Here is a 25,961-nt window from a genome sequence, read left to right on the forward strand (position 1 = left end):
GACTAGTGTGCTGAAGAATGAAAGCCCAGGCTGATATGATAACGTGATAGATTAACTGATTGCATTCTTGGCCCCAATTCATAAATTAATGGCCTCTGTTTCGCCCAGCTATCGGACCTGTAACTTTACAGTCCGCTCCTAAGCTGACTCTGAACTGGCCTTGTGAATTGCCTTAGCCGAGAGAAAGCTACAGGAGTCATGGTGTGCTTACTATAGCCCTAAATCTTAAAAGGTCTTACATTCCTTGCCTATCTTTCTTGTTTCCTCTTTGGACCCTGATACCTCCACAAGAACAAGACTGGACTAGCTACTAGAATACAAGATACCATATGGATCACAGCCCAGTTATCTCAGTCAAAGCCATCCTGGACTATTCTATGGCAAGATGATCTCAAACATATGTGATAGACTAGAAAATGCATCTACATCTCTCTTAACTGTCTCTAGACATAACATATGAGGGAGCACAGTTGAGAACAAAACTACTGCACAGCTGACCTATAGACATACAAGCATTAAAAATAATTGTCATTTTTAGCCATTAATATTTGGAGAGACTTGTTACATAGTAATAGGCAACTAACACCAATGGCTTTCTTGAGTTATTTTTAATGACTAGTGTTAATGTCCCATGAGAACCAACACTGCTTCAGCTTCTCAGGACATGGCAATTCTGAGTGCATCAGTAGACCATATTCTTAATATAGATCTGGCATAACCATCAAGGGAATGAGAGCATTAACTCATGAGAGCTCCTTCAGGAAGCTTCAAGGTCAGGAGCCATCTGCTAAGGGGAGCTGGCTAACAAGGAAGAACTTGGTACATAGATGATACATAAATAAATTGATCTGCTAAAAACATGAGTCACTCCTTTGGGGTACCCTAGACAGTGAACATTTCCTTTAGTCAAGGTTCTGATATTTGAGCTATTATAATTGAGAATTGAAAACAAATTTGTTCAAATTTTGGATCCTTAGAATAATAAGGCATTTGGCCTACCAGTTATACAAGCAAAGCTATCTCTCAATGGAATTAATCACATGTGTCTGGAATGGTTCAACTGAAGCCACGATGTTTGTCCAAATGACTTTTTGGCATCCTTTCTGACCCATCAATTCATAACTTTAAACAGGGAATTTTTCCAGAGGAATTGCCTATTCTTTGTAGCACATTATTACTTATAATTGTAATTTAACAAATGTTATAGAATTCAGATTCCATATTTTAAAAAATTCACTAAATCCCTAAAGCTCATTATTGAGCAATCAGCATGCAATAAACCTGGAAGGCATCTTCAAAGAAAGAGAAGATTTACGTGGGATGATCTAAAGTCTGGGAATTACAATAATCAAATCTTGTGGTCAGGAGACATTCGTTGCTGCTGTGAGGTCTCTGGAACATAAACATGGCTGAAACCCACATTGAACCAATAGCTTACATCAACAAGTTTTCTACTATGTCCTACACAAACAGATTGGGTGGAAAGAGAAATCTTCCAAATTAAATCAGCTCATCATTTCCAGACAACATTCTTGTAACCCTACTGCCATCCAAATTAGGGAGGAGGTGAAGAAGGAAAGATTGGAACCTCAATAAAACATCTTATAACCACCAAAATGTCAGTCTTCCTGGTTTGGAATTAAATAGGGTTGGCTTGTTCACCAAAGAATGTTCCTGTGAGTGTCCTGGAAAACAATAAAAAATACTAAGAAAATATTTAAGAATAAGCTATAGACTCATATTTTACTAATATGTTCTGCGTCTATAGTAATACTTTGTTAAATACATTTTTCGTAGCGTGAATGATAAAAGTATTAGTTCATGAAAATATGTCATGTGAAGTTTACATATGTGTGATTACTATTACAAGTCAAACCCTATCATAACAAATAAACACTTACATAAAATATATCCAAATCCTAGTTACTCAATCACTTGTTTCATATATAAATATTTGATAAAATCAACTTCCTTTAAAATAAAAGAAAGTAAACGTCTCTCTTCCTTATTTCATTTTAATCAAATCTTATCTGTATAAATAATAAAAATATGAATCAGCCAATTAGTTAGGAAACAATGCACTATGAATGTTTTATAACTTAGAAAGTATCTCATCAACCTAACAATCTCAGCTAATGGAAAGATTTTGGCTGAAACACGAAGTCAATACTATCTAAATATACAGTTTCACCATTTCAAAGATTGCTATTTAAATTTGATTATTTGTTTTAAATATTCATCTAGGTAATGTTACAGATGTTAACCAATTGTACACTTTACAAAAGGTTATAAGGAATTGCATTAGCCTCTCTCTCTCATCTCTTCCTACTAACCCTCTTATTTCACAAAGCACAAGAAAAAATGGGTTTATTCCATCAAAGTAAGTATTTTTGTTCAATGAAGGACACTACAGACAAAATCAACAGCTACTTCATAGATCAGGAAGCAATATTGAAAATATCTAAAACATATGAAGATTAACAGTAAAAACATAAAAGAAAGTCTTGAAAATCAAAATGAAAAAACTTAGAAAACGCTATGGATAAAGGGCTACAGGATATGAACAGATCTGTCACAGGAAAGAAAATTAGAATGCCTAAGAAGTAGACAAAGATATGACTAAACTCACTTTTAATAAGATGTTTCACTTATGTAATGCTACATAACACAGAACCCAAAATGGAGAGGCTTGAAACAAAAAAAAAAATGATTTCTTCTTTGCCTCATGGGATAATGACTGGCTTATTACTCATTCAGCTGCATTTATCTTTGAGCTTTTCTAGAATTGGAACATCAAGGCTGGCTTCTCACACATATGTGGAACCTCAGCTGGGATGGTTTGAACAGATGGGGCCACACATCTCACTTTATCTGGGTATGTTTTCTATCAATGTAGATCGCCTCGTTATACAGTTCAGGGGTCTCAGAGACCAAAGGCAGAAGCAGAAACTGGCATAGTATCATTTCTGCCACCATCTATTGGTTATAGTAAGTCACATAGCCAGATAAAGATAGGGGAAATCAGCCAGGCGCGGTGGCTAACACCTGTATCCCAGCACTTTGGGAGGCAGGCGGATCACCTGATGTCAGGAGTTCAAGACCAGCCTGACCAACATGGTGAGACTTTTCTCTACTAAAAGTACAAAAATTAGCTGGGCATAGTGGTGGGCGCCTGTAATCCCAGCTATTTGGGAGGCTGAGGCAGAAGAGTCACTTGAACCCGGAAGGCAGAGGTTGTAGTGAGCCGAGACCGTGCCACTGCACTCCAGCCTGGGGACAGGGTGAGACTCCATCTCAAAATAAATAAATAAATAAATAAATAAAAAGAAAAAAAACAGGAAGAGGAAATAGTCACAGTCTCTTAGTGCCGGAAGTGGTCAAGAGCTTGTGATTGTATTTAACTGCACCATTAGTTAGGTGCAAAAATCTTAAAACAATAGTAGTGTACTACTTCTCACATATCAGATTGGTAAAAGGCATGAAATTTGAATAAGGTTGGTAAGGATGTGAGAAAGCAAAAACCTTAAAGCACTTATATAGAAGTAATATCGATATTGAGAGGACTCTGGCGAAGCAAAGAAATAAGTAGGATTTGCTCTCTGACCCAATATTTGTGATTTTACATTCCCGAAATACTTTTGAAAAGCTCCCTAGGTGAACCTCTAAGAAAATATTCTTTGCAGTATTTTTTGTGGCAGTGAAGCAATGAAGGCATCTTATATAACCATCACTGTGGAATTCAGCAAGTAAAACAGAATAGATTTATATTGAATCTCATAAAGCTATCAGAATCAATGAAATAAATATACTCACGGCAACATGGAGACATCTTTAAAAACATAATGTTGACTAAAATAAAGCCAAAATGAAATAAATAAGCAATATAGCTCAATACACTTAATGTAAATGAAAATAACACTTCTGAGTTAATAAAAAAACTTTTCCAAAAAAAAAAAAATTGGAGAGGCAAAGCAAGATGGCCAAATAAAAGACTTCAGTAGTCATCTGCCTCACAGGAGCACCTAATTTAACAACTATCTGCATACACAAAAACACCTTCCTGAGGACCAAAAAATCAAATGAGCACTCACAGTGCCGGTTTTAACTCCATATCTGAAAGAGGCACTGAAGAAGGTAGGAAAGACAGCCGTGGTTACTGACGCTGCCCCTTCCCCATTCCCCACAGAAGTGCCTTACCACAGAGAGAGAATCTGTGCACCTAGGAGAGGGAGAACACAGTGACTGTGAGTCTTTGCATTGATCTCATTGCTGTCTTGTCACAGTAGAAAGCAAAACCGGTTTGGAACTAAGCTCACATCAATCCACGGAGGGCACATTTAGAACAGCCCTAGCCAGCAGGGGAAGTGCCCATCCCAGTGGCTGGAAGTTGACTTCCAGCAAGTCTTGTCACTGTACTCTAAAGTACTTTGAGGCCCTAAATGAATTTGAAAGGCAGTCTAGGCCAGGAGGATTGCAACTCCTAGACAAATCATATATCATATTGCTGAGCCCAGTGTGGAGCTAGCGGATTCAGGGGGCATGCAAACCACTGAGACACCACCCAGAGTGGCTAAGGCAGTGGTTGTGCAACACTGCATAGGCAGCACAAATTACAGCTCCAAAAGAGGCCCTTTCCTTCCACTTGAGGAGAGGAGAGGGAAGAGTAAAGAGCGCTTTATCTTGTATCTTAGATATCAGCTAAGCCGCGGTAGGATAAGGCACAGTCAGAGTCATGAGGCCCCCATTCCAGGCCCTAACTATCAGATGACATATCTATGCATGCCCTGAGCCAGAAGGGAGCCTGTTACCTTGAAGGAAATGACTCAATCCTATCAGGATCCATCACCTGCTGAAAGAGCTCTTGGACCCTGAATAACAAACAGTGATACCTAGGTAGTAAGCCAAGGGGATTAGGTGAAGCTCTGAGATGTGCTGGCTTCAGGTGACACTCAGCATGTTCATGGTGGCTATGACGAGAAACTCCGTCTGCTTGAGAGAAGCAGAGGAGAAAGTAAAGGGGACTTTGTATTGCATCTGAAACACCAGCTTGGCTACAGGAGGGAAAAGTACCAAGTGGGCTCTTGGGGTCCTTGATTCCAGGCACTGGGTCCAGGATGGCATTTCTGGCCCTTCCCTAGGCCAGATGGGAGGCCGCTTCCCTGAAGGGGGAGTCTCAGGCCAGGCAGAATTCATGACAAGCTGACTGAAGAGCCCTTGGACTGTAAGGGGACACTGGTGGTAGCCTAAGGCATTACTGTCTATGGGCCTTTGGTGGTGTTAGCCAGAGGAGGAGATTCCTCTGCGTGTGGAAAAGGGAGAGAAGAGTGGGAAGGACTGCATCTCACGGTTTGAGTGCCAGTTCAGTCACAATAGACCACCAGACTGATATCTAAGGTTCTTGAATTCAGTCTCTGGCTTATTGTTCATCTCTTACTGCATCTAATTTATACATTAAACTTTATCATAACTATAGGAAAAACCACAGTATATATAGAGTTTGGTACTATCTGCAGTTTCACTAGGAATCTTTATCCGCCAACAGTCTTGGAATGTACCCCTTAAGAATAAGGACTGAATACTCTGATGTCTAAGATCAGCAGAAAAATTTTTGGTTTACTTTTCTCTTTGCTATAAAAGTTACTTATTGTAGCTCTTATTTAGTTTAGACCAGTTAACATTTGCAATAGGTTTTGTGGAACCGCCAACATAATGAAAATACAAATTTAAATTGTAAAATATGCTGCACATGTATTGACTTGGGTTTGGATGATTAACCTTTGTTGAAACTATAGTCTAGTTAACATAATTACTTACCCATAATATGTATACCTCATGTTATCTTTACCACAAGAGATAATAATTTTGTGGAAAACTAAGTTTTATTTGGAAAATTACCACTTTAAATACAAATACTCAGAGAAACTTTCAATTCCACCTAAGTAAATCATCTTGAGAATAATACATTAGTGACAGTACAAATTAATAATTGCAGTGGGTCAAGCAGGAGTTTTAAAAATTCAAGGAGTAAAAAAAACAAACAAAAATGCAGCCAACAGACACATGAAAAAATGCTCATCCTCAGTGGCCATCAGAGAAATGCAAATCAAAACCACAATGAAATACCATCTCACACCAGTTAGAATGGCAATCATTAAAAAGTCAGGAACCAACAGGTGCTGGAGAGGATGTGGAGAAATAGGAACACTTTTACACTGTTGGTGGGACTGTAAACTAGTTCAACCATTGTGGAAGACAGTGTGGCGATTCCTCAAGGATCTAGAACTAGAAATACCATTTGACCCAGCCATCCCATTACTGGGTATATATCCAAAGGATTATAAATCATGCTGTTATAAAGACACATGCACACCTATGTTTATTACAGCACTATTCACAATAGCAAAGACTTGGAATCAACCCAAACGTCCATTAATGACAGACTGGATTAAGAAAATGTGGCACATATACACCATGGAATACTATGCAGCCATAAAAAAGGATGAGTTCATGTTCTTTGTAGGGACATGGATGCAGCTGGAAACCATTGTTCTCAGCAAACTGCCGCAAGGACAGAAAACCAAATACCACATGTTCTCACTCATAGGTGGGAACTGAACAATGAGATCACTTGGACACAGGAAGGCGAACATCACGCACCGGGTGATTACCAGTGTACTTTTGGAATATACAAAAGGCACTATTGTGAGGTGGGGGAAGAGGGGAGGGATAGCATTAGGAGATATACCTAATGTAAATGATGAGTTAATGGGTGCAGCACACCAACACGGCACATGTATACATATGTAACAAACCTGCACGTTGTGCACATGTACCCTAGAACATAAAGTATAATAATAAAAAAAAAAAAATCACAGTCTCGGCAACATGGAGAGACCTTATCTCTACAAAAAGGAAAAAAATAAATTAGCTGGGCAAGGTGGTGCTCACTCGTGACACAAGATGCTCAGATGATTGAGGTAGGAAGATCTTTTGAAACAAGGAGGTAGAAGCTGCCGTTAGAATAGAGACCCTGTCTCAAAGAAGAAAAAAAAACTGGGCGTGGTGGCTCATGCCTGTAACACCAGTAGTTTGGGAGGCCAAAGTGGGAAGATAACTTCAGCCCAGGAGTTTGAAACCAGCCTCTGCAATGTAAGTGAGGGCTTGTCTCTACAAAAAAATAGAAAAATTAGCCAGGCCTGGTGATGCCTGGCTGGGACTTCTGGTCCCAGCTACTCAAGTGGGGCTGAGGTGGGAGGACTGCTTAGGCCTGGGAGGTCTAGGCTGCAGTGAGCCGTGATTGTACCACTGCACTCCAGCCTGGGTGACAGAGCGAGGCACTGTCTAAATAGATCAATAAAATTCATGACACTCAGTGTGGTTCAAAAGGGCCAATGAAGTTGTGTTTATCCTGCAGATGTCAGCTGGTTCTCTTAAGCCATCATATATTGTTGTTACCTTTCTATTTGGTAAGTAGATAGGTGACTGGCTCCGTGACCTAGAATGTATCCTTAAAATTAGTTTCAAGGAAAGCAAATTTATGTGGTTTTGAGAGGAAAATGTTTTCAATTTCAAGTAGAAAATGGATTATGTGTTAATCCATAAAATGTTATATGCTAGTCCCCAATTATACTTTGTATAGCTATAGTATTACATGTTTTGAGCACAGGAATGAATATCTGTCTAGTCATCCCAGTCATTTATCTTTTATTTTCCCCATAGTATAAGACAAGAGGTGAGATGGATGAGCTGCCACTTTTCCACAGAGGGATAACAGTGAGATACAGACACTCCTGATGTAGGTTTTGGCAGTGGTTCTAGGCTGGCATAAAACTCTTCAAAATTTCCTTAAATAACACTGATTAAGGTTTGTATTCTGTGATGATGCCAACTTTTTCTTTTGACTGCATCTTTTTTGTAAAGGTTCTGGATAAATTTTGAATTTATAAAATTTGAACAATTGCATTTGATTGGTAGGCTTATTCGATTGCAGAAAAAGCTGCTTTTTCCCATCACACACATTCTTGTTTTTTCCAAATTACTGCCATCCTCATACCTTGGGAGGTACAGTTAGGTTGGATAACAAATTCCTGAAGCAAATGTCTTTAAAAAATAAAAATCGATTTTTCACAGTTATTCAAAAATGCATACTAATTGGGAGTTTGTCTACAGGGAGGTATTACTTTCTCAGCCACAAGTTCTGTCCCTCTTGCTCAGTCTCCTTGTTGGAAAATACTTTGTGTAAACCTTAGGTGCACAGAATATTACTATGATTCACTCTGCAGAGCAGAACATGCTGTGAGGGTCCTGCCTGAAGCAATTGTTCTGCATTCCTTTGGGACACTAGAATTCTCTGAACTAAAATTATGCTTGAAAGCTTGATAATTTGATAAATCTTTTAATTGTGAGCTGTAAATCATCAAATTGCTTTTTAGTTTGGTGTTAACAATATTAGCTCTCTGCAAAGAGCACACTGAAATGATTAGCTAGAGAGCATCCTGTTAAAAGGACAGACTATGGATTCGCTTTTTTGTACCATCTTCCAGAAGCAGCCAAATAATGTAGACACTTTACTCTTATTATACTGAGGTGAAGAAAGCTGAAAGTTTGCCACATTCTTGGAAGGAATCAAAGGGTTCATTCCTTAGCTTAGAAATTGGGTTTGCATTAATGTGTTGCCTTTAGGTATTTCAATCCATAGTACCAAATATGTTCTTTCTTTTCTTGTACATAGCAGCAATGCTGACACTAGAGATTGTTCTCTTTTTTTCTCATTTTATTACAATATTTTTTTATGTTAGCTAGGAAGAGGTATGGAATCAATATTTTACTTTGAAAGTTTTGAAATTAATACAGAAATTTTCAATGGTGTACCACAAAAGGGTTTTGTGTATCTATCTGACAACAGATACATTTATTTCTTTGGCATTCACATTATTAAAACAGGACCAATGTTTTTGTCCAGTTATTCAGGAAAGAGACCAAGAGGTGCTGAAAAATTCTGGAAGAATCACAGAGGGAGGACAGAGTTATACAATGGGTTAAAATTATATATATATATATATATATATACACACACACACACACACACACATATATATATATACACACATATATATATATGAAAAATTGGGGAGATAAGTTGAATCCTTGACAGCAAGTCATAGCAACATTATGTTTAATTTGCCTCAAGCAACAGTGTCATCAACCTCCTGGTAGGAGCATTTTTTATGGTTTGAAATCTCATCTAGGCTAATTGGCAGCTGTTTTAGCTTGGCTATACATTTTACATCCTGGAGTTTTTGTTTCTTCATCTAGAAAATAAGTCAATAGCATGTTTTTTATGGTATTTTAAATATCAAATGAAATAATACATGAGAAGACAAAATGTCTAGAAGTGTCTCATAAATGTTAGTCCTTTCTCAATTAAAAAGCAAATGTTCATTCAAGATATAACACAAAAGCTAACTGGGCATTAAAAATATCAAGTACATTTGTTTTGCAAATAGCTATGCCAATAACCTTAATTTCTTAACTGCCAATTACCAGTGTACTTTTGTAATATACAAAAGATACTATAGTCCTCTTAAACATATTTCCCTTAGAACAGCAGATATAAAATGAACTTGTAGTATGTTGTGAGGAATTTTATACTTCTTATCTTAATTCTTTTGTATTCCTATTGCTTACAATTTCAGAATTTCAAAACTTTTTATCTGAATAGTGTTGTAGCCGTTATTTTAAATTACTTTTTATATCCCTATTATCAATATTGTAAAGATAAATGATGATCCTAAAATTGTCTATACAAATATCCTCAAAGGTTATTCTTATCCCATTGAATATATCTGATTTTTTTTTCCATTTCAGCATTCGGCTTCAAAATTTATAACCATTATATCTAGTTATTCCTATACATGTACCTTATACTTCAGCCAAATTAAGCTCTTTCTCATCTCTAAACATGTCTTAAGTGCCCTTACATTCTTTTACTCAAACTAACCTTTCCGTATGGAATAATGTCGCCACCTGAAACATCCTCCTGCCTTTCATTTGACAGAATTGTATAACTGTATGCATCTCTCATAATCCAGGTCAAATGTGGTGTCCTATACAAACGTAGCTCTCGTGATACTGAGAAAATAATTCAGGGTTCTTCTCTGCATTCTCTCTCTCTCTCTCTCTCTCGCTGTGTGTGTGTATGTTTGTGTGTGTGTCTGTGTGTGTGTGTGTTTATCATATATACGTGGTAAAAAAAAAAAAAAAAAAAAAAAAAAAAAAAAAAACGAAAATTTCCCTAAGAGAGAGAGAGAGAGAAAAAGAGAGATTCATCTATCTTATGGCTATTACCATATTCCTAGTTTTTAGTTTACCTCCACATATGCCTTTGGAGCTTTATAATCATCTTTTTGATACTGAGAATAACTAGTATGATGAAATTAAATGAATCCCTTAATCCTTCTTCTGGATTAGAGTACTAGGTCATAACAATGAGTATTTTTAAATGAAAAGGAATTGAGAAGTAGAAAGAAGAAATAACCTCGTAGAATAGATCTGTCCTGTCAGGAACCTGATGAGCTGATGCTGGGGTGGGGATTGTAAGTGAGCAGGTTCTGAGCAAAAACAAGGCGGGCACGATGAATGGAAGTGTATATACATGCGAGATATACTATTTCAGTTTTTGGCCAATGGTAACTCTGTTCCTATAGAAAATGGTGATATAGAGCAACTCAGCCACTGGAGAAAAAAGAAGACTGTTTGCAAATGTAAAACGTGACCTCTAATCTCCATCAATGTTCCAGACTGTGCCCTAATAGCACACCTTTGCTCACACAATTGTGACACTGATCCTCTCCGAAGCATTCAGATTCCTCTCACGACCTCTTTAGTCAACTGCAGCTCTGTGTAGCGCACGATCTAAGATCTGGCACCTTTCAAAGTTGCCTTTGCCTATTCTGAAGCAGATATTGAAAACACTTACCAAACTAGGCTGCTCTAATATTTCACACATGACCTAGTTTTCTTTCCACTGTCATACAGTTTCTCATATTCTTTGATCTGACTGGAATACACTTCCATCTAACCTGTCTTCATTCCCCACAATCTCCATCTCTATTTATGTATTGAAATGCTACTCATGCTTCAGGACATAATTAAAGTATCTGTTTTTATTTGAGGACTTCTGAGATTCCTAGCAGTATGTCACAAATAAGATATGATTTCTTCTTTGTACATGCAAAATAATTTAAATAATGTATAGAAATCACAGTATTTTGTTATAATGTGTGCATACTTTTTAATATCCTTTATTATTCTATAAATACCTAAACATGGAGTCATATTTTTAAAATTGCACATGGAATAAGCCAAGAAATATCCTACGAATTCAAACGTAAATGATAGGAACTGTTTTCAACAATAAAGTCAGAATAAAATTAAGAAAGTAAAATCTTTGATTTTTATGTGAAATAGCAGAAAATTTCATTCCATTGAAAGATTAATACGGAGTATGTTAAACTGGAGTTTGCAACAAAACATCAATTGGTTAGTTTCACAGAGATAGGAAAGGTTGTCGGGCATGGTGGCTTACGCCTGTAATCTCAGAACTTTGGACAGCCGGGGCATGGGATCACTTGAGCCCAGGTATTTGAGGGCAGTCTGAAAAACATAGGGAGATCCCATCTCTACCAAAAACAAAAAATAGCCGGGCATGGTGATTCACACTTGTAGTCCCTGCTACTTGGGAGGCTGAAGTGGGAGGATCGCTTGAGCCAGGAGCTTGATACTGTGAGCTGTGATTGTGCCATTGCACTGCAGCCAGTGTGACAGAGCAAAGCCCTGTCTTTAAGAGAGAGAGAAGAAGGGAGGAAGAGGAGGGAGGGAGGGAGGAAGGAAGGAAGGAAGGAAGGAAGGAAGGAAGGAAGGAAGGAAAGAAGGAAGGAAGGAAGGAAGGAAGGAAGGAAGGAAGGAAGGAAGGAAGGAAGGAAGGAAGGAAGGAAAGAAGGAAGGAAGGAAGGAATAGAGGAAGGAAGGAAGGAGACAGAAAGAGAGAAAGAGGAAAGAAAGAAGAAAGAAAGAAAGAAAGAAAAAGAAAGAAAGAAAGAAAGAAAGAAAGAAAGAAAAAAGAAAGAAAGAAAGAAAGAAAAAAGAAAGAAAGAAAGAAAGAAGAAAGAAAGAAAGAAAGAAAGAAAGAAAGAAAGAAAGAAAGAAAGAAAGAAAGAAAGAAAGAAAGAAGAAAGAAAGAAAGAAGGAAGGAAGGAAGGAAGGAAGGAAGGAAGGAAGGAAGGAAGGAAGGAAGGAAGGAAGGAAGGAAGGAAGGAAGGAAGGAAAGAAAAAGAAAGAAAGAAAGAAAGAAAGAAAGAAAGAAAGAAAGAAAGAAAGAAAGAAAGAAAGAAAGAAAGAAAGAAAGAAAGAAAGAAAGAAGGAAAGAAAGGAGTTGACAAACATCAGGAAAACAACCAGCATGAATGAAAGAAACATCGTAATCTAACAATTTTATAATAAAAAAAAATAGTGATTGCTTTTGCATCAAAAATCACCAAGTCTCTCAGGAGTTCCAATGTCTAATTAAAGCTGGTTCCCCACCAAAAAAAAAAAACTCTTAGTGAGAGTAGGGCACTAAAACTTTTGATGGCTTTGTATCTTGAATTCTCTACCAAAAGGCCATCACTAAATTTCTTGCTCATTCAAATCTTAATTCTCTCACCCCTGAGCTATGATTTCTCTATCAAGCCCAGGCTTGGCTACTTTATTCATTTATTTGAATTCATTCATTTGACACCAAAAAAAAAAAAAATACAATCATTTGAAACACAAAAAGAAGTATCACTCTTTTCTTGCCTCCCAAAGCCGTCCGGTTTATCTCTAAGATTGCAATAAAAGACAAAATTAAATTTCAAGAAGCAATTAGAAAGAAACATATAAGAATACATATGGAACCCCAAAAATAACAGCAGTTATTTTAGGTAATGTTTCTCTTTAAAAAGTCTAATTTGTTCAAATAGGTCATGTTTTAAATTGAATATTCCGTATGCAATCCCCATCCACTTTTAATTATTATTTTGTATTTGAGATGCTTTCTTACCAGCCAATCTTGTGTATGGCATGTGATTTGGTATAATCATCTCCACAAATAATGAAATCCTCAACCATGATATCTAGCCTTTAATAGAAATTACTGTAGCACACACAATGATTTTATAAAATAAAGGTAGTAATGGGAAGCAGACAATTAAACATCATCAGGAAAATGTCAAGTTGATTTTCTTCCCAACTAATTCAACCCATGACATACAAATTTCTATGTTTTAAACTAAATTGATTTAACCTTTAACTTCAACAGATAAAGAATTATGTTCCAAATTTATTTATTATTTAAAATGCATAATCATACATAAACCTGGAATGAATGCAATGTGATGCTATGTTAAATAGAGCAACCAGAAAAAGTGAAACGTATGACCTTGTTTTAACTAATCACTCATTGTCCTTATTGGGAGAGATTTCAATCCTCCCACCTCTTAACTTTTATACAATAGCTAAGGAAACAAGAGGAACACAGTCCTTTCTATGGAACATACAACAACAAAATTCTGTCAGTATTCACTCTGCCAAAGTGCTATAATTAGAACTTGCTGGAAGTGAAATTACAGTGATAAATAATTATATTTTCTCTGCTAACAGCACATGTGGGAATACAATAGAGATAAACACAATGAGAAGGGGAGGGAGAGAGAATACTCTTTCTGTCTAACATCTCTGATAAAAACGGCACCAGAGACAGGCCATAAACTTAGTATGCAAGTAGTAACTCTCTCCCATGAACCCAGAGCTCCCCAGTTTGTCAGTGTCGAGAAAGAAAGAGTCCCAGACGTTCTTAGGAAATCAGTGACAGTGCCATGTTAAACGCTCCTTCATGGGTTATTACAGGTCAGTCTAAGAATCCTTTTATCCTCATTTTCCGTTACTTTGCTATTTTCTTTATGAGTTTTTAGTTTTCCTTATTGAGATATCATGATTAAACAAACATCAAAACTGCCAGTTAAATGCAGGTGGATTTTCTGAGCAAATATGAAAGCAACATGACCTACAAATAGCATGAGAGATGTGTTATATAGAATGTCTTTTCCACAGAAAAGACAATAAAGACTGAGTTGACAGTTGTAGAAAAATACTTATTTCGTCCAAATTACCTGGAGGAACTCTGTTATGGAAATTGAAGCTGTTTTGTTTTGTTTTAAAAGGGATGTGATGCCCGCTCACAGGGAAACATCCTCAACACAGAAACACTCCTAGACCACAGCTGGATTGTCCAGCGCTCCAGCTCTTCCTTACTCTGTTCTTTCATATAAGTAGTCCCCAGAAAGCCTGTCTAACCTACACCTCCAGCCAGCTCAGATTTGTCAAGGCACGTTGGCAGAGCTGGAGTCTTGATCTCAAGGTGGATCTAACTTCTTGAAGAATCAGAAGCTGAAATGAACTAAGTATAACTAGGAGGCCAGCTATATGGTTTCAGGGGCATAAGTCACCCTTTAAATCTCTAGGCTGGTTGAGAAATATTCTCATATAGATCTGAGCACCAGTCTCGTGTGGAATGGTCTGTTAAGTAAGGACTATCTGTGCGTATGAATGAGGTGAAACCCAGATAAGCTTATAACACAATTCCTGTTTTTTCTGAAGGGCGTGTGTGTGTGTGCGCGTGTCCGCACGCGGTGCACGCACATGTGTATGTGTGTGTGCGTATGCGTGTGTGCGTGTTATGTTGGGGGACAAGGTAAACCACAGAACGTAATAATATAATACAGGTTGTTTCACTGGAAAATCTTTATGAAACTAAAAGCAGAGTATTTTGTGACCTACCTGATACACAGAGGAAACGTGCCCTGTATTTTCTCCAAGTAGATTGGCCTCTGGATAGCATCCGATAGCAGTTAGGGCTCCTTTCTGTGAGCTGCACACTTGAAGCTCAGTAGGGTCTTGTGTTTTTGAGACCCATTTCCTCCAACGCTTTTATTATATTGAATCATTTTGTTTTTTTCCACGAGACCTTCTTTTTTCCTACACTTCTGTTCTACGTGAGAAACAATTATGATTTTAAAAAAGCAAATAGTACTACTTGTTAACTATTAACAACCTATTCGGCATTTCCACAACTATCTGGTACTTTAGGCAAAGAGCCTCTGGATATTAGAATAAGTGGCGGCTTTATGGTTTTTCATCCATAATCTGGACCCCAGGTGAGATTTTAAAATGAAACCAAAACCAAGTGTTAAACTATGTGCTATCCAGGATCTATGCTATGGTCTGAATGTCTGTGTTCCCCTAAAATTCATATGCTTAAATCTTAATCCCCAAGGTGATGGTATTAGGAGTTGGGGTCCTTTGGAGTTGATTTGTTCATGAGTGCTTTGACCTTATTAATGAAATAAGTACCCTTATAAAAGAGGCCCAAGAGAAACCTATTTCCATTCCACCCCATAAGAACACAAAGAGAAGGAACCCTCTGTAAACCAGAAAGTGTGTCATCACCAGACACAGAATCAGTTGAGACCTTGATCTTGGATTTCCCAGCCACAGGACTGAAAGTAAATTTCTATTTATACACCACCCAGTTTATGGTATTTTGTAACAGCAGTTCAGATGGACTAAGGCAACCTATAAGCACTCAGATATATAAAGCGATTCAGCTTCTACTTGTAATATGGGGAAACTCCTCTCTTGGTCCCCCATCATGCTGAGATAGAAGACTCTCAATTCTGAGGGCCTGGAGCAACCAGCCTTGTGGTTGGTTTAGGGGAATTAATCTGCCAAGAATCAAAGCTTTGCAGGAACAAGTGGGCTCTAGCATTTGACTCCTACATGAAAAAGAAGGCCTGTGTCACCTCTCTAAACACCTGTCGTGAACAGCATCATTTTACCAGTGAACAACTACTTCTAACATCCCTTGGAGGCAGAGAAGCTTGATTGATATACTTGTGATAGGGACAGGAGGCAGGGAAGTTCTGGGCAGAAGAGGGCGAGTCTGGCGAGGGCATCACCCTCAAGCATAGAACCACGGCCCAAAGTGAGAACAGGCATTCTTGCTTTCCTGCTGGAATTTTGCCTTTTCCAAAAGCACCTATGGCCCTCCAGCCGCCCATCCTGTATCCTTAAAACCCTCAAGCTTCACTGGCAGAGAGAGGAGAAGAGGAGAAGCAGCTGGAGTTCCAAGACTATGGTTTGATGTTGGAGAGAAGCAGCTTGACTTCAGAGGGACGGCTTGATGTCATTGCTTTGTAGTGGAGTCCAGTCGGGGACAGTCGGACTCTGGAGTAAGATCCCCTTCCCACTCCATCCCCTTTCCAGCTCCCCTTCCAGCTGTCAGCCATCTGCATTGGCAATGAAATCCTCTGTATTCACCACCCTTCAATTCGATTGTGTGACCTAATTTTTCCTCAATGCTGAACGAGAGTTCAGGTGCTATGGGCACAGATGCTAAAGGCTATCATGTTGACCCTCTCTCTACCCTCACTGACAAAGAGCAACCACCTAATGCAAAAAGGCAGAGGACCCACTGAGCTGTTTAACACTTAAGCCATTTGTGGATGGCAAAGCTAAAAATGCACTGTAACACATGTCCTCTGGGGCTTTGTGGGTCATGGGTATTCCCTGTTAAATGATGCAGGAGATAGACATGGAGTTTTGCTCCCACAGGCACTTGAAGGCACTCGCCCCAGCTCCCGCACCCTCTCATCTGTGCTCCCACTCCAGCAAGGGGTGGAACACAGCAGGACCCAACAAGAGGAGTCTACCCCTTACAGCCCAGAAGTGGATGGCTAGTTCTAGCATCTGCGCACTCCAGTACTCGCCTGCAAAAGGGTCAGAAAAAAATTCCTGCTTCTCTTAGACCTTATGAAAATTCTATTATAATTTCTTTAATTTTCTTAGTGACGTAAGGATGTCATCAATTGGAAGTAGAGATGGAGAAGAAGGGTTGGAGGTAAAGAAAAGAGGAAGGGTATGAAATCAACATATAAGATAGTGGGAACATGGATGGATGAGGGAATGAAGTTTCATTTATTTGCAGTGTTAGGTGCCCATTTGTTGTTATTCGTCGTGATTTCAAGGTTGTTCACTTTGGTGGTGCATTTTTCTCCAGACACATTCAACTGCATGAATGTAGACGTGGACTAAGCAAAGAGGTGCATTTAAGTGGAATTAGAATTACACTCCATAAGTGATGTTGAAGTATTTTCAAAGAAAACACAACATAAAGTATATAACACTATTTGTGATCCAAACTGTATATTTTCAGTTTCTTTCATTGTTATTTTCTTTCATCCAGTTATTTTAATTGTTACTTATTTAAATTGATAGTCTCAGAGATCCCAAGTTGAACATGCTATCCCATAATCAACCTGTATAAAATAAATCCTTTTTATTTATTCTATCTCTCAGCCCCACCCCCACTACCAACACCACAGCACTCATCAAAATTATAATTAATCTATTTATTTGTTCTTTATCACACTCTCTTTTTGAAATTAAATGTGTAAAACATACATAATTCTTTGTTCGCCATTCTATTCTCAGCATCTGGCACAAAGTCGCAGCATAGAGTAGATAATGCATATTTATAGAATGACTACATGAATGAGGAAATGAATATAAGCAAATAAGTGACTGAAGGAAGAGAAAGATCTGACTATGGTTTGTATCTTACAGTTTTCTAGTTGTGATGAACTAGAGATAGGTGGTTTATCACCATCCCTTGTGATTTCATAATACTTAGCCTGTTGACTTCGTGAGTGCTCAGGACTAAAGCCAGTCCTATCTACTCTGTGACCCTTCTTTCCCAATCTTTATTGGAATAGTATTCAACCAGTGACCTATTCATTTGGCATGAAGTAATTGTCTAAATTATGAAGAATCATGGACCAAAAACGCTCAGGAACACTAAGAAGTGAATTTACTTTCATTGTGGTTGAGAATTCTGGTTCAATATAAGCTGGCTTTACAGCTCTCTTCTGTTTCTGTCTCACCCACAGTAGGTTTGGCAATCTTTCTAAGCTATTATGTTTGGCAGAGCTCGAAATACAACTTCTGGGTTAAAGATGCAGGTAATTCCTCCCAATTGGCTGCTTCACATGGTGGATAAGAGTCAGGATCTTTGGAACTTCTTTTTAAACATTCATACATGCACAGACTTACTTATTTTTATTTCCTACTCTCATTTATTACACTATGTTTTCTTTGATTCTATTTCTTTTTCTTCTCTTTATGTTAACCTACACTACTTGGCAGGTCTTTTACAGTTTACATACTCTTATTTTATGCTTTATGCTTACTCAGATCCCAAGATTTTAGTCACAATTTTCTTCAAATACTCTTCATTCAGACCCTGCATTCTTATAACATTAGCATCAACAATGGCCAAATTTTCAAAAATATGCATGAGATACATTTTATTAAGTATAAAAATGACACATTTACAAAAATAATTGGGAAAAACTTACTCATTTAAAAATCAGGAGATTCTCTTTCTCTTTTTCTTCTTTTATTCTTTTTAAATATATTTCCCAAAGAGTTTTGGAGAAATTTCCTGCTTTACTAAGCAAAAATAGCAATGAAAATTTTGTTGTTAACAAAAATCTTATGATACTCAGGACCATTACTATTAGCATTGTTACTGCATTGAGAATATAGAATGTTTAAGACATAGGACTTGGCAATGGATCTTGCTAGATTTATCAGAATTGTTTCCTTTGAAAACAAAGTATTATGTGAGCTTGTTTGCTTGCTTGCTTTCTTTCTTTCTTTCTTTCTTTCTTTCTTTCTTTCTTTCTTTCTTTCTTTCTTTCTATCTTTCTTTCTTAATTTCTACTTTCTTCCAAGGGCTATATCGAAACTACTTTCTAATAGCACAGTCATTAAAGGCTTACTCATTATTATGTTCCTACAATAAGTGAAACCTGAAGTACACTTTGGCTCACTTATCCATCATGATTCAAGCAAGTGAAATTTTAAAACCAATCTATCAGAAAATTGCCCCGAATCTCTATTTCCTTCAGTATGTGGACACAGTCCATAAAATATTTTGGAAGTGATTATTTGCTTCATTTTAAAACAGCTGATTCCCAGGATAAATTTAATAAAAGTGATTTGTCATCACCATTGATTCATGGTAAGTAGCTATCCTGGGACTTTGGCATCACATACTAAACTTTAAAATTTGCAGAACTTATAATTGCTACCTTCAGAAGTTTATCCATTGAAATACAGAGAGATGAAAAACTTTTCAGAATCAGAAGGATGATTCAGCAACAATATGGCTTAAGCAAAGACCTTTATGGAGATTAATACCAGACAGGAAGAAGGATGTATCTGGTCCACATCTTCATGAGGACGTTCTTAAAAATATGTTCAAATAATTATTAGGAATGTGTGAGGCTAACTATGTTTTGTTTTGTAACCCTCAAGTTTTAAGAATAATTATATTCAGAGAAAAATGCAAGTAAATTGTGCCAAACACTTCTCTCTCTTAAATTTTAATCCCAAGGAAATTCCAGTGGAATGCACTGCATATGATTCTGATTTATTTTTACTTATTCAATCATTAAATCAAATAGAGACTATAATGAAGCACTGGACTGTACTTTTCTTTGTCTTTGTAACACAATTTCTATATGAAACAAACAGGCCTTGAGCTTCTTGCAGGATTCAAACTGTCTGCAAACTTCATGGTCTATAGATTAAAGGGTTTTGCAATTTTTCAGATCATGGCAAGCAGGACACAACAATTGCGAATGCTTTATACTGTTAAATTATCATTCTTACTCTGAAAATGGAAAGAGAGATAATGACTCCCTATATAATCTACATAGCTTTTAGGGAGTGAAGGAACAAATTCAAACATAAAAGCACCAGGAAACAAGATTATAGGAAGATGGTGGAGTAGAAATCACCAGATACCACACACGTATAACAATTACTCTAGCAGAATCTGTTTGGTGTAACTATTTTGAAACTACAGACTCCACTGAAGGCTTATAATTTGCAGGTTAACAAATTACGGAGAATATCGTCAATTTCAGGTCTTATTTTGACAGCAGCTACCCATCCTTGAACCCTAGCCTCCTGGCAGGCAGTCATGCTCATGTTCCTAGAATAGCTTGCATGCAGCATGCAAAAGCAAGAGTAGACAATAAGGAGCTGTCCCCCAAATATTGGGGAACTGTGTTCTGAGTATTGATTGTGTTTGATTATAGAGGTGCAGATACAGAGGCAGATAGCTATCGATTTTACATCCCCCCATTGTTGCAAGCCGCCCAAATCTCTAATTGAAGTGGTTTCTAAGGGGTGTAAAGGACTAGTGATTCTTAACACCCTTTATTCTTATCTTGTCCTCTTTTTAGGGGCTAGACATTAAATACCAGAACATTCAAAAGCAATCGCATACACAGGAAAAATTGGAAAATCACTATGCACGCCTGTGGAAATGTGCAGGATCAGAAAAGACCTACAAAGACCTTAAGATTACACCTTAGGCTCATTCTCAGCACAAAGACAGCTGACATCAATTTAAAAACAAAAACTAAACAACAACATCAAATCCTGAGAAAGGGAAAAAGTCTGATTTCTGGGAATTTACACATTATTAGACTCAAATATCCAGTTTTCAACAAAGAAAAAGTCACAAGACACACACACACACACACACACACAAAACAGAAAAGTATGACATAGTCTAAGGAAAAACACCAACTGAGACTATCACTGAGGAAAACCTAAAAAGTTTAAAACAACTGTTTTTAAAATTGTTAACAGAACTAAAGAAAGATATGGAGAAAGTGAAGAAAATGATGTATGAACAAAATGGAAAAAATTCAAAAGATAGAAAGGTCAATATCAAACAAAAAATATTCTAAAGCTTAAAAGCACAGTAACTGAAATAAAAAATTCACTACATGGATATAAAGGCAGATTTAAACAGACAGAAGGAAGAATTGGTGAACTTGAAGATAGGACAATTGACATTATTGAGTCTCAGGAAAAGAAAGAAAAAAGACTGAAGAATAGTGGAAAGAGCCTAAGAGATCTAAGAGACATCATCAAGCAAACCAACTTATGCACAGCAGCAGTTCCAGAAGGAAAAAAGAGAGAAAGGGGCAGACACGATATTTGAACAAATAAAGGCTGAAAAATTCCAAATTTGATAAAAGATTCAAATATAAACATCAAAGAATCTCAATGAACTCAAAGTAAAATGAAGTCAAAGTCACCCACACTGAGACACATTACAATCAAAATGTCAAAAGCCCTACAAGGCTACAATAAACAAAACAGCATGGTACTGGTATGAAAACAGATATATAGACCAATGGAACAGAACAGAGCCCTCAGAAATAACACCACACATCTACAACCATCTGAACATTGACAAACCTGACAAAAACAAGAAATGGGGAAAGAATTCCCTATTTAATAAACGGTACTGGGAAAACTGGCTAGCCATACATAGAAAGCTGAAACCGGATCCCTTCCTTACACCTTATACAAAAATTAATTCAAGATGGATTACAGACTTAAATGTTAGACCTAAAACCATAAAAACCCTAGAAGAAAACCTAGGCAATACCATTCAGGACATAGGCATGGGCAAGAACTTCATGTCTAAAACACCAAAAGCAATGGCAACAAAAACCAAAATTGACAAATGGGATCTAATTAAACTAAAGAGCTTCTGCACAACAAAAGAAACCACCATCAGAGTGAACAGGCAACCTACAGAATGGGAGAAAATTTTTGCAATCTACTCATCTGACAAAGGGCTAATATCCAGAACCTACAAAAAACTCAAACAAATTTACAAGAAAAAAACAACCCCATCAAAAGGTGGGCAAAGGATATGAACAGACACTTCTCAAAAGAAGACATTTATATAGCCAACAGACACATGAAAAAATGCTCATCATCACTTACCATCAGAGAAATGGAAATCAAAACCACCATGAGATACCATCTCACACGAGTTAGAATGGCGATCATTAAAAAGTCAAGAAACAACTGGTGCTGGAGAGGATGTGGAGAAATAGGAACCTTTTACACTGTTGGTGGGATTGTAAACTAGTTCAACCATTGTGGAAGACAGTGTGGCGATTCCTCAAGGATCTAGAACTAGAAATACCATTTGACCCAGCCATCCCATTACTGGGTATATACCCAAAGGATTATAAATCATGCTGCTATAAAGACACATGCACACCTATGTTTATTGTGGCACTGTTCACAATAGCAAAGACTTGGAACCAACCCAAATGTCCATCAATGACAGACTGGATTAAGAAACTGTGGCACATATACCATGGAATACTATGCAGCCATAAAAAAGGATGAATTCATGTCCTTTGTAGGGACATGCATGCAGCTGGAAACCATCATTCTCAGCAAACTATCCCAAGAACAGAAAACAATACACTGCATGTTCTCACTCACAGTTGGGAGTTGAACAATGAGAACACATGGACACAGAAAAGGGAACATCACACACCGGGGCCTGTCGTGGGGTGTGGGGAGTGGGGAGGGATAGCATAATGAAATATACCTAATGTAAATGATGAGTTAGTGGGTGCAGCACACCAACATGGCACATGTATACATATGTAACAAACCTGCACGTTGTGCACATGTACCCTAGAACATAAAGTATAAAAAAAAAAAAGTCAAAAACCAAAAATAAGAATCTTAAAAGTAACAAGAGATGAGTGTTATTACATACAAGGAATTGGTAATAAGCTTGCCAGTACACATAAGAACTTTGGAGGCCAGAAGTCAATGGGTTGATATACAGGCATACCTAAGATACTGTGGGTTCAGTTCTAAACCACCATGATAAAGTCAATATTGCAATAAAGCAAGTCACATGAATGTTTTCATTTTCTAGAGCGTATAAAAGTTTACATTACTATAGCCTATCAAGTGTGCAATAGTGTATCTCTAATAAAAACTACATACCTCAACTAAAAAATACTTTATTGCTCAAAATGCTAATAATCATTAGATCTGAAAGCAAGATTTAATATTTCTTGTTGGCAAAGGGTCATGCCTTCTTATTGATAACTGGTGACTGATTAGAGTCATGCTTGCCGAAGGCTGGAGTGGCTGTAGTAATTTCTTAAAATTTATATTTTCTTTTAAATAAATAAATAAATGTTTCCACATCAATTAAAGCTCCCTTTCACAAAATATTTCTCCATAGCAGGAAACACTATTTGATTGCATTCTGCCCTGAGTAAAAATTATTTCAAAGTAGGAGTCAATCCTCTTAAACCTTGCTTCACCAATTAACTTTATGTGACCCTTTAAATCCTTGGTTGTCATTTCCATAATGTTCTGAATATCTTCAACAGGAGTAAATTTCATCTCAACAAACCAATTCATTTACTCATCTGTGAGAAACAATTACTCATTCCTTAAAATTTTATCACAAGATTGTGCAAATCAGCCACATCCTCAGGTTCAATTACTAATTCCAGTTCTCTTCTATTTCCCTATGTGCAGCTGCTTCCTCCACCAAGCTCTTGAATGCCTAAAAGTCAACAAGAGGGTTACAATTAAATTAACTGTAAATTAATTTTTTCTACATAATTACATTCTTCTACATTCCTGCTAATTGAATGTTGATATCTTATTTTTTTAATTTTTAATTTTTGTACGTAGCTGGTAAGTGTATATATTTATAGGTTACATCAAATATTTTGATACAGGCTTGCAATGTGCAATAATCCCATCAGAGTAAATGGAATATCCATCATCTCAACTATTTATCCTTTGGGTTTTGAAAAATCCAATTATACTCTTTTAGTTATTTTAAAATGTACAATTAAATTACTTTTGACTATAGTTACTCTGTTGTGCTAGCAAATACTAGGTCTTATTCATTCCTTCCATTTTTTGTGCGAATTAACTATCCCCATTTCCTCCCCTCTGCACCCCTCGCTGACCACACTACCAGCCTTCCTAGCATCTGGTATACATCCTTCTACTCTCTATCTCCGTGAGTTCAATTATTTTAATTTTTAGCTCCTCCAAATAAGTGAAAACATGCAAAGTTTGTGTTTCCATGCCTGGCTTATTTCACTTAACATAATGACCCCCAGTTACGTCTATGTTGTTGTTTTCAAAGACAGGATTTCATTTTTTGTAGCTGAATAGTGCCATATATTGTGTATCTGTACCATATTTTCTTTATTCATTCATCTGAAGATGGACACTTGGGTTGCTTCCATTCTTGGCTATTGTGAATAGTGCTGCAATAAACATAGGAGTGCGGTTATCTCTTCAGTATACTGATTTTCTTTCTTTAGGACATACACCTAAGAGTGGGAATGCTGGATTATGTGATAACTTAATTTTTAGTTTTTTCAGTAAGCTCTAAACTGTTCCCCATAGGGGTTGTACTAATTTGCATTTTAACCAACAGTGCATGAGGGTTCCTTTTTCTCCACATCCTTGCCCACATTAGTTATTGCCTGAATTTTGGTTAAAAGCCATTTTAACTGGGATGAGATGATATCTGATTTTTAGTTTTGATTTGCATTTCTCTGATGATATATAATATTGAGGACCTTTTCATATGCCCATTTTCCAGGCTACTTAACTTGATGTGATCCCATTTGCCTATTTTTGCTTTGGCTGCCTGTGTTTATGGGGTACTTCTCAAGAAATCATTGACTACTTCAATATCCTGGAGTTTCCCCAGTGTTTTATTTCAGTAGTTTCTTAGGTTCAGATCTTAGATTTGGTCTTTAATCCACTTTTGATTTGATTTTTGTATATGGTGAGAGATAGGGATCAAATATCATTGTTTTGCATATGGATATCCAATTTTCCCATCACCATTTATTAAAGAGACTATCCCTTCTCTTTATTGTGTTATTGGCGCATTTGTTGAGAATTAGCTCACTGTAGATATATAAATTATCTCTGGGTTCTCCATTATGTTCCACGGACATGGGTATCTGGTTTTATTCCGGTAACATACTGTTTTGTTTACTGTAGCCTTATAGTATAATTTAAAGTCAGGTAACATGATTCTTCCAGTTTTGTTCTTTGTGCTTAGGATAGGTTTGGCTATTCTGGACCTTTTATGGTACAGTATTAATTTTAGGTTTTTTTTCTTTTCTGTGAAGAACACTATGGTTTTTTTGATAGGGATTGCATTAAATACATAGATTGTTTTGTGTAGTATGGACATTTTAACAATTTTGATTCTTCCAATCCATGAACATAAAAGATCTTTCCATTTTCTTGTGTCCTCTTCAATTTCTTACATCAACTATTTTTTAGTTTTTATTGTAGAGATCTTTCACTTCTTTGGTTAAGTTTACTCCTAGATGTTTTATTTGTCATTATTTTAAATGGGATTATATTCTTGGTTTCTTTTTCGGATTGTTCACTGTTGGCATATGGAAGTGCTAGTGAATTTTGTATGTTGACTTTGTATCTTGCAATTTTACAGAATTTGTGTAACAGTTCTAATAACTTCTTGGTGGATCCTTTAGGTTGTTTTCACATACAAGATTATATTATCTGCAAACAAGGATAATTTGACTTCTTCCATTCCAGTTTGGATCCCTCTATTTTTTTTCCTCCTGTCTTACTGCTCCAGCTAGGACTTCCAGTGCTATGCTGTACAACAGTATTGAAAGTGGACATCCTTATTGTGTTCTCGATCTTAGAAAAAAGGCTTTCCATTTTTCCCCATTCAGTATAATACTAGCTATGGGACCATCATATTTGGCTTTTATTATGTTGAGATATGTTCCTCATATACATAGATTTTGAGAATTTTTCTCATGAAGAAATGTTGAATTTTATAAAATGCTTTTTCAGCTTCAACTGAAATGATCATATGCTTTTTGCCCTTCATTCCGTTGATGTAATGTGTCTCATTCACAGATTTGCATATGTTGAACCACTTGCAT

Source organism: Chlorocebus sabaeus, chromosome 22, assembly GCF_047675955.1.
Source record: "Chlorocebus sabaeus isolate Y175 chromosome 22, mChlSab1.0.hap1, whole genome shotgun sequence".
In the NCBI taxonomy this organism is placed as follows: Eukaryota; Metazoa; Chordata; class Mammalia; order Primates; family Cercopithecidae; genus Chlorocebus; species Chlorocebus sabaeus.